The sequence below is a fragment of the Pseudophryne corroboree genome, chromosome 2, assembly GCF_028390025.1.
Source record: "Pseudophryne corroboree isolate aPseCor3 chromosome 2, aPseCor3.hap2, whole genome shotgun sequence".
In the NCBI taxonomy this organism is placed as follows: Eukaryota; Metazoa; Chordata; class Amphibia; order Anura; family Myobatrachidae; genus Pseudophryne; species Pseudophryne corroboree.
Genome location: NC_086445.1, coordinates 91,529,025 through 91,539,777, shown reverse-complemented (window position 1 = coordinate 91,539,777; position 10,753 = coordinate 91,529,025).

The window sequence follows — 10,753 nt, the reverse complement described above, 5'->3', positions numbered from 1 at the left end:
GTTTATTATGACAACTCCGCAACACAGCAGCAGTAAAAGAAAACGTAAAAGTCAGCAAAGAATAAAAACAGTTCCTGGGTACTACAGGATGGCAGGAGCCACAGGGCACTGGTAGTGTGAGATAGTTCTTATGATCTTCTAGATGGAAAGTCCTTACCAGGCCCGACTGTAGCAATGGAGATAACCCAGGATTGTGCCAGCTGGTGTTCCAGGAAAAGCTGGGTTGCTGAAGATAAAACAGCTGCTGTGGATACTGGCTGGAACCAGACTGTTGTTAGCACGGAGTGGATACTGGCTGGAACCAGTCAAATAATAAATGAACTTGGGAGCGATGAAATATGAACTGAAATGTAGAACTTGAGAGCGGAGAAATAATAATACCGGTGGAGAGTGGTAAAGTGTAGAAAGGACACCGGCCCTTTAAGGGAAGCTGTACTCTGCTGGAAGCTGAGCTGGAAGCAGGTAATGTTGTAGCTGGAAACAGATGAATCCACAATGGATTGGAGAGTCAGGCTACACCGCAGGTGGAATGCTGGTGCGGGTCTCTATGGTGGAAGTCTTGAGACAGGAGCTGGAACCTGGAAGACAATCACAGGAGAGAGACAAACAGGAACTAGGTTTGACAACCAAAGCACTGACGCCTTCCTTGCTCAGGCACAGTGTATTTATACCTGCAGCAAGGAAGGGATTGGCTAGGCAATTATGCAGATTATCAATACTGAGAACAGATTGGTGGAAATGATCAGCTGACAGAATCCAAGATGGCTGCGCCCATGCAGACACTTGGAGGGAAGTTTGGTTTGTAATCCATGTGGAAATGAAAACAGTAATGGCGGCGCCGGCCACCGGAGACAGGAGGCGCCAGGCTGACAGATGCACATCCAACCACGCGGACACAGCGGAGGCCGCGGCTGACGTAATCGCCACTCAGACACTCTGCATGCAGAAGTTCAGGGACGGCGGCGGAGGCCGCGGGAGACGCCATGCCAGGTGTAATATGGCGTTTACTGTGACAGCGTCCCAGAGTGACAGGAGAGGATACAGGAATGTACACATCAGGATAACAGATGGGATCCGGTCCTGGAGCGCTGAGCCAGCCTTAGGAGGCATCTGATGGGTAAGAAATGGCGTCCAGATACCCGGATCGTGACAAGCTCCTTGTGAAATCACACACGGGGAGCTGCTGACAGCAGCAGCAGGGACAGGGCACAGGGAACGGCCAAATCCGACAGTCGGATTTGGCCTCTCATTGAATAGGGCATGTCGGATCCATTCCGACAAAGGCATGTCAGAATGGATCAGACTCTTATTGAATACACCCCATATACACCCATATGTGGATAAGACACGCCCTTGGTTGGAGCATGACAACCCCCTTAATGAAACGCAATGTTTCCTGCAACGCATTCTGCTACCAACTATAATCTGCTTGAAATTAGTTATCAAAAATTATATTTATATGGAGTACTGGGAAACCCTGTTTACCTAGATCTGCTAGATACTGTCTCATTCTACATGTATATTGGGTATTGTTTCATTCTCCAGGGCTGTTTTTTTCTATACATTAATGATTGATTACTGGGTATTTAGGGGTTCACCCATGCTCCTACCGAGACTAATAAACAACCAATGAGACAGCCCATGTGAATTAATTATGCCGGTGGTTCACTTAAGCTGTTTTTTAGCGTCCGAAGGGTTTTTATATATATATATATATATATATATATTTTTTTTTTTTATCTTACCGAGACTGCCTTATTTTACTACTTTTCAGCTGCAGCGCTCCTCCAGTCCACCTAGGAAATCCTTTCCATACCGGATATTGCGTAATATATTTTTTCACAGCACCTATTTTTCATGGAGGGCTATCAGTTCCAAGCTTTCCAGACACTATACTTATTCTACATTCGACCCCTTCTGGGGCAACCCCCTCTTTCCTCCTGGGCCGGAGATCTCACTTTTCCTCCAATAGAAAGCGAACGGGGTAGCTCAAGTCAAAGATGTCTTTGACCCAGGGAAATTATATATTTAGCTTTTTACATGACACTTTTATATCCCATATACACAATTCTATATGTATCTCTGTGCTGCACACTTAGCCTCACTCCATGGGGGTCATTCCGAGTTGATCGCTCGCTAGCAGTTTTTAACAGCCGTGCAAACGCATAGTCGCCGCCCACGAAGGAGTGTATTTTCACTTTGCAGGAGTGCGAACGCCTGTGCCGCAGAGCGCCTGCAAACACATTTTGTGCAAAACAAGACCAGCCCTGTAGTTACTTATCCTGTGCGATGATTGCTGCGACGAATGACACGGTAATGACGTCAGATACCCGCCCAGCAAACGCCCGGCCACGCCTGCGTTTTTCCAAACACTCCCAGAAAACGGTCAGTTGACACCCAGAAACTCCCACTTCCTGTCAATCTCCTTGCATTCGACTGTGCGATTGGAATCGTTGCTAGAACCTGTGCAAAACCACAAAGGACCGTACGACGCGCGTGCGCATTGCGGTGCATACACATGCGCAGATTAGCCATTTTTTTCACTGATCACTACGCAGCGAACAACGGCAGCTAGCGATCAACTCGAAATGACCCCCCCATATTTCATCAGAAACCAGAATCCTCTGATCCTATCCACACACAGTTATAATATATTACACTACAGTACATCCCAACAAGACCCGTTACTTGTGTCTGGACTTAATGGGCACTGTCCCATGTCTAGAAAAATATTGTGACCGTGACATTACCAGCTTCACTAATAAAGATAGCATTCTTTGTCACTATGATTCAGTGCTACAACATCTAAAATGCTTCTGGTCACAGGAAGTGCACATTAAACAATCCATAAAATGTATGCGTCCCCAGCTCACCCGTGGTATTTGGTGCGGGAGGAGTCAGGATGTAGACACTTGGATGCCACAATTTTTCACTGCTTTGGGCTATGTCCCAAGATGGGTTATGTCCCTCACATTAACCCAGGATCTCTTTTTAGCACTTCTGCTTTGCTACCATAGTATTGTCCCCAAATCCGCCTGCTACGTCCTTGGTCACATTCGAATATCCACCAGGGCTACTACTGCTCAGCGCTGGAAATCTCCCTCCCCTCCATCACTTGAGAAAGTTATTTCCAAAACACAATTTCGTATTAGAATGGAGACTAGAGAAATGTCATATTCTACAGCCCTCTCTTCCCCATTGTGAAATGGCTACTGTGGCATGTGTATATCACGGAGGGTAAGGGTGCCTATATTCACAATTGTCATAAACGGTTGACCACTTCCCTCACATTATGTTTCTCCTCATCAGAGCTGGATTTACATCTCATGGGGCCCTAGGCAAGATACCGGTTTGGGGCCCCCCTCCCCCAAATAATCCATAGCAGTATATTTTTGTTCCTTATTCATGCTCTTACCCATACCGCTACACCAATGCTAATACCCTCCCTAATACCCTAACCTCTATACTAACCCTAATGCTCCAACCCAAACCGCTACACCAACCTTAATAACCTATCCCTAATACCCTAACCTCTATACTAACCCTAATACTCTAACCCAAACCACTACACAAACCCTAATAACCTATCCCTAATACCCTAACTTCTATACTAACCCTAATACTCTAACCCTAACCGCTACACCAACCCTAATACCCTATCCCTAATACCCTAACCTCTATACTAACCCTAATACTCTAACCAAAACCACTACACCAACCATAATACCCTAACCCTAATACCCTAACCTCTATACTAACCCTAATACTCTAACCCAAACCACTACACCAACCCTAATACCCTATCCCTAATACCCTAACCTCTATACTAACCCTAATACTCTAACCCTAACCGCTACACCAACCCTAATACCCTATCCCTAATACCCTAACCTCTATACTAACCCTAATACTCAAACCCTAACCGCTACACCAACCCTAATACCCTCTCCCTAATACCCTAACCTCTATACTAACCCTAACACTCTAACCCTAACCGCTACACCAACCCTAATACCCTATCCCTAATACCCTAACCTCTATACTAACCCTAATACTCTAACCAAAACCACTACACCAACCCTAATACCCTATCCCTAATACCCTAACCTCTATACTAACCCTAATACTCTAACCCTAACCGCTACACCAACCCTAATACCCTATCCCTAATACCCTAACCTCTATACTAACCCTAATACTCTAACCCTAACCGCTACACCAACCCTAATACCCTATCCCTAATACCCTAACCTCTATACTAACCCTAATAATCTAACCCTAACCGCTAAACCAACCCTAATACCCTATCTGTAATATTAGTGTTATAGTTAAGAGTTAGGGTACTAGGATTAGGGTATTAGGATTAATGCCGGGACTTTGCTCCATTCACGGACCAGCCTGGTTTGCAGGGCAGCAACGAGAGCAGGAGGAAGAGCACCAGCTGGGGGCGGAATGAGACTAACGCGGCACACAGGGGCACTAAAATGAGCCGGAGCACAGGACACCAGTTACACAGCAAACCAGAGGGTAACTGGCTGCACATTACCCAAACACACCTAGGCAGACAGCAGAGCTCACAATCGCATTATTTTATATTCGTTGCATCTCGCATTTTATGACCTTTTTTTTTCATTTTGCGGTAGGGGTGAGAGGATTTGACTTACTCGATAACAAGACATATTAACACTGCAAAGCTAATTAAATAACACTGACCACTAATAAATCTTTATAACTAGAGCCCAGTAATAAAAATGTATAACATACAAAGTAACTATGAATCCTGCCTATAAGCTAGAGCACAAGTAACCAGGCCACACTATAGTTTATAACATCGTAGGTTATATTTCATAAATAATATCCAGTGCACTTTAGGCATCCCTGTCACACATTAATATTAACACAGGATAATACAGTATATAAGTCCCAGTGCACCTCTATCTCCATGCCCTTAAGCCCCAGTAACACCACTAATACTAACATAGATCAGTTATACCACTTTCAGACAGACAGCTCTGAACGCTGGTTATTGGCATATGAATGTGCATAACCCGTGTTCATGTGCGGTCTGAAAAGTGCCAGGGTTGAAATACCGGGTCGAGCGACCCGATATTCCAACTCGGGTAGCGAGCGGGGTTGAACACGTGTTCAACCCTGCTTACTGTGCTTACTTTTGCCTGCTTACATTTGCCATTTGATGTATCATTATATCTCTGTACTTATTTTTTGAAAAGTTTAATAAAACAGATAAAAATAAAATAAAAAAAGTAGTCTAGTATGTCCTGCGGTCACAACATGCAGTATAAGGCATGGAAATGAGCTGCTGCGTCTGTCAGTGATGTTTCCTACCAAGTCTGCTGTGTGTTTGGATCTGAGCACTCAATCAGCATGCTGGACCAGAGAGCAGCTCTCAGCAAGAACAGACAGGTGTCTTCACATGAGGTGGGAGAATGTGTGCTTATAAAGCTTGGTTCTCTCTCTTACTGCTAATTACGCCCTCTTCATGGGCTGGTCACACTCGCTCTAAAAATAGGATTTTGATACCTACCAGTAAATCCTTTTCTCTTAGTCCGTAGAGGATGCTGGGGTCACATTCCGAACCATGGGGTATAGACGGGATCCGCAGGAGACATGGGCACTTTAAGACTTTCAAAGGGTGTGAACTGGCTCCTCCCTCTATACCCTTCCTCTAGACTCCAGTTATAGGAACTGTGCCCAGGGAGACGGACATTTCGAGGAAAGGATTTATTGTTAAACCAAGGTGAGCATTGCACCAGCTCACACCTCAAGCATGCCGCAGAACGTGGCATTCAACAGAATACAAGCCAATGGCATGAACAATTGCAGCAACATGCTGACAAGAACCGTAACACAACATGTGTGTAACCACCATTAATAACTGCAGATACAGTACACACTGGGACGGGCGCCCAGCATCCTCTACGGACAAAGAGAAAAGGATTTACCGGTAGGTATCAAAATCCTATTTTCTCATACGTCCTAGAGGATGCTGGGGTCACATTCAGAGCCATGGGGTTATACCAAAGCTCCAGAACGGGCGGGAGAGTGCGAATGACTCTGCAGTACCGAATGACCAAACTTGAGGTCATCATCGGCCAAGGTACCAAACTTGTGAAACTTAGCAAAAGTGTTTGCCAAATATCCGCATGGCAAAGTTGCAATGCCGAGACCCCCCAGGCAGGCGCCCAGGACGAGCCCACCTTGCCAGTAGAATGGGTCTTCACCGATACCGGTAACGGCAATCCAGCCGTGGAATGAAACATGCTGAATTGTACCACCGATTCAGCGCATAAAAGACTGCTTGGAAGCAGAACACCCAATCTTGTTGGGAGCATACAGGACAAACAGATCCTTTGTTTTCCTAATCTGAGCCGTTCTGGCGACATAAATTTTCAAAGCTCTGATCACCTCCAGAGATTTGACTCAACGAAGGCGTCAGTGGCCACAGGCACCACAATAGGCCAGTACATGTGGAAAAACGAAACCACCTTCGGCAGAAATTGTTGACGTGTTCTTAATTCTGCATTATCTTCATGGAAGATCAAATAAGGGCTCTTGTGAGACAAGACCGCTAATCCAGACACCCGCCTTGCGGATGCCAAGGCCAACAGAATGACCACTTTCCAACTGAGAAATTTCAACTCCTCCTTCTGTAAAGGTTCAAACCAATGTGATTGAAGGAACTGCAACACCACAGTAAGGATCCACGGTGCCACTGGAGGCACAAATGGAGGTTGGATGTGCAACACGCCTTTCACGAAAGTCTGAACTTCCGGAAGGGAAGACAATTGTTTCCGAAAGAAAACCGATAAGGCTGAAATCAGTACCTTAATTGAGCCCAATTTTTAGGCCCACATCCACACCTGCTTGTAGAAAATGGAGAAAACGTCCTAGCTGAAACTTTTCCGTAGGAGCCTTCTTGAATTTACACCAAGAAACATATTTTCTCAAAAAATGGTGGTAATGTTTAGACGTCACTCCTTTCCTGGCCTGAATAAGTGTGGAAATTACATCACTGGGAACACCCTGATAGCTAGGATTTGGCGCTCAACAGCCATGCTGTCAAACGTAGCCGCGGTAAGCCTTGATACACGCACGGCCCCTGCCGAAGTAGGTCCTTGTGCAGAGAAAGAGGCCAGGGATCTCCTATGAGTAAGTCCTGAAGATCTGGATATCAAGCCCTCCTTGGCCAGTCTGGTACAATGAGGATCGCTCAAATCTTTGTTCTTCTTATGATCTTTAGAACTTTGGAATGAGAGGAAGTGGAGGGAATACATAGACCGACTGAAAACACCCACAGTGTCACCAGTGCATCCACTAAGGGTCTCTCCACCTGGAACAATATCTCTGAAGCTTCTTGTTGAGACGAGATGCCATCATGTCTACTTGAGGAACTCCCCACGACTTGTCACCTCTGCAAAGACGTCCTGGCGGAAGCCCCACTCTCCTGGATGGAGATCGTGTCTGCTGAGGAAATCTGCTTTTTGTACGTCTTTCCGCCCCGCGGAGAACCTTTGTGGCTTTTGCCATCGCCGCTCCGTTTTTTTTTTGTTTTTTATTCTGCCCTGGTGGTGTATGTACGGTACTGCTGTTACATCATCCGACTGGATCAGTACGGGCAGATCACGAAGAAGATGTTCCGCTTGTAGAACGTCGTTGTAAATGGCCCTTAACTCCAGAACGTTTATGTGGAGACAAGTTCCTTGACTTGACCAACCTCCTTGGAAGATTTTCCTCCGTGTGACTGCACCCCAGCCTCGGAGGCTTGCATCCGTGGTCATCAGGATCCAGTCCTGGATCTCGAACCTGCGCCCCTCTAGGAGGTGAGAGCTGTGTAGCCACCACAAGAGTGCAATTCTGGTCTCAGAAGACAGGATAATCCTTCGGTGCATGTGTAGGTGGGATCCGGACCACTTGTCCAACCAATCCCACTGGAACACTCTGGCATGGAATCTGCCAAACTGAATGGCCTCGTAGGCCACAACCATCTTCCCCAGCAACCGAATGTATTGATAGATTGACACTCTTGCTGGTTTCAGAATATGATTGAGCAGGCTCTGAAGTTCCAGAGACTTTTTCACTGGAAGAAAAACTCTGCAGTTCTGTGTGCAGTATCATTCCCAGAACCGGCAGCCGCGTTGTCGGAATCAACTCTGCTTTTGGCAGGTTTAGGAGCCAACCATGTTGTTGAAGAACTGTCAGGGAGAGTGTAATGTTTTGCACCAACTGGTCCCTGGATCTCGCCTTTATCAGGAGATCGTCCAAGTACGGGATAATCGTGACTCCATGCTTTTGAAGGAGAACCATCATTTCCACCATTATTTCGGTGGAAATCCTCGGAGCCGTGGATAGACCAAACGGCAACGTCTGAAACTGGTAATGACCGTTCTGAATTGCAAACCTCAGTGACACCGAGGAAAATGGAAATCTGTAAGTAGGCATCCTTTATGTCTACCGAAACAATTAAATCTCTTTCCACCAGACTGGAAATCACTGTCCTGAGATTCCATCTTGAATTCGAGTTTCTTTTGGTAGAAATCGAGGGATTTCCGCTTAGGATTGGTCTGACCGAGCCGTCCGGCATCGGGACCACGAAAAAACTTGAATAAATGGCTTCGCCCTGTTGTGACGGGGGACCAGGACAAAGACATGATTCTGACACAGTTCTCGTAAGAGAACGGCCGATATATCGACCAGTGTGTACGGGCCTTAAGTCCCACAAAGCAGGGAGACTGTTGCCAGCAGCCTCCCTGAAAATAAAAAACCTAACATAAGTCTTTTTCTCATACGTCCTAGAGGATGCTGGGGACTCCAAAAGGACCATGGGGTATAGACGGATCCGCAGGAGCCTGGGCACACTATAAATACTTAAACTGGGTGTGAACTGGCTCCTCCCTCTATGCCCCTCCTCCAGACCTCAGTTAGACTTTGTGCCCAGGAGTGATGGGTCACACACTAGGGGAGCTCTCCTGAGTTTCTCTAAAGACTCTATTGTTAGTTTTTTTATTTTCAGGCAGACCTGCTGGCTACAGGCTCCCTGCATCGTGGGAGTGAGGGGAAAGAAGCAGGACCCACTTCTTCTTAGTTTAAAGGCTCTGCTTCTCGGCTACTGGACACCATTAGCTCCAGAGGGTTTGATCACTTGGTGCGCCTAGCTGCTTGTTCCCGGAGCCACCCCGTCAATCCCCTCACAAAAGCCAGAAGAAAGAAGCCGGGTGAGTATTGGAAGGAAAGAAGAATTCAGTGACGGCAGAAGACTTCAGTAACGGAGGTAACAGCAGCAGTAGGGCTGCGCTCCATGCTCCCACGCACCAACATCTCTGGCAGGGCGCTGGGGGGGGAGCGCCCTGGAGGCATGTTGCTGATGGTCTATAATGCTGGCGGGGGACATATTACGGTGCCTGGGCACATCGTATGTTCACCCCGCCAGCGTGTCGCAGGTGGGAGAGACAGCGGTAGCGCTGCGCTCCCGGCTCCCGCGCTTTCCATCACCTGCAGGGTGCAGGGCGCTGGGGGGGGACCGCCCTGGGCAGCATATAATAAAATCAGTAATATCACTGGCGGGGGGACATACTTCGGTGCCCACCCCGCCAGTGCGCCGTGAACGGGAGGGAGCAGCAGCGGTAGCGCTGCGCTCCCGGCTCCCGCACTCCAGCGGGCCTGCAGGGTGCAGGGCGCTGGGGGGGAGCGCCCCCCCCCTGGGCAACATTTAAAAAATGTAATCACTGACGGGGGGACATGCTTCGGCGCCCGCCGCGCCAGTGCGCCGCGAACGGGACTGAGAGGCAGCGGTAGCGCTGCGCTCACTGCTCCCCGTCGGCCTCCAGGGTGCAGGGCGCTGGGGGGGAGCGCCCGGGGCGGCATTGATAAAAGGATCCCGGGCGGGGGAACATACCCAGACACCGGGTGTCTTCGCCCCGCCGGGAGACCGCAGCGTGCATGCTGCGGTCCATAGCTCCCACACACCAACGGCTTCCGTGGGTGCAGGGCGCAGGAGGGGCGCCCTGGGCTGCGTTGGGACAAAAATTAAGTTATACAGGGGGTTACCCCCTGTATATAGGGTCCCCAGGGTTATAGGGGGATATATATTTATATTTATTTAATTGAGCGGGCTTAAGCGCGCCGGGAGGGGCGGAGCTTAGCCCTCACAGAGGAGTCAGCGCCATTTTCCTCAGGTCCCCACCAGGATTTACTGTATAGTAAGAAGGAAGGGGGGGGGGGGCACAGAGTGTTTAATGCTATATGGGTGTCATATAGCATTATGTTTAATAATGGACGCATAATCCTTGTGATACATAAACTCACTGTTTCCCTGTGTTTTACCCACTATCGGTTAGTCGACATATGTCGACAGGTGTTAGGGCTTTGTCACAAGCTGCTGTGGGGATAACTGTCGGCTTCGCCGACGCTTGGCGGTACTTGATTCAAAAAAATTAAGTATTAGCAGGTTGGTTTTGTGTGCTTGAAAACAAGTTAACGCGCTAGGGGAGACACAGTTGTTGGTGGATGCCCTGTCGGCATCAACGGTATTTCCGGGGTAGAAAAATTAACAGGCTGTTATTGCCTTGTACCTGTATTGGTATATATATATATATATATATATATATGTATATATTTATAGGTATATGTGGGGGGAGTGTTATTGAAATTGTATACGTATACTTCCCTCAGACCCCTCGGGGTTCTAAGATTATTATTATTTTTTGCCCGCTTACTACTCCTTGCTGTCGACATT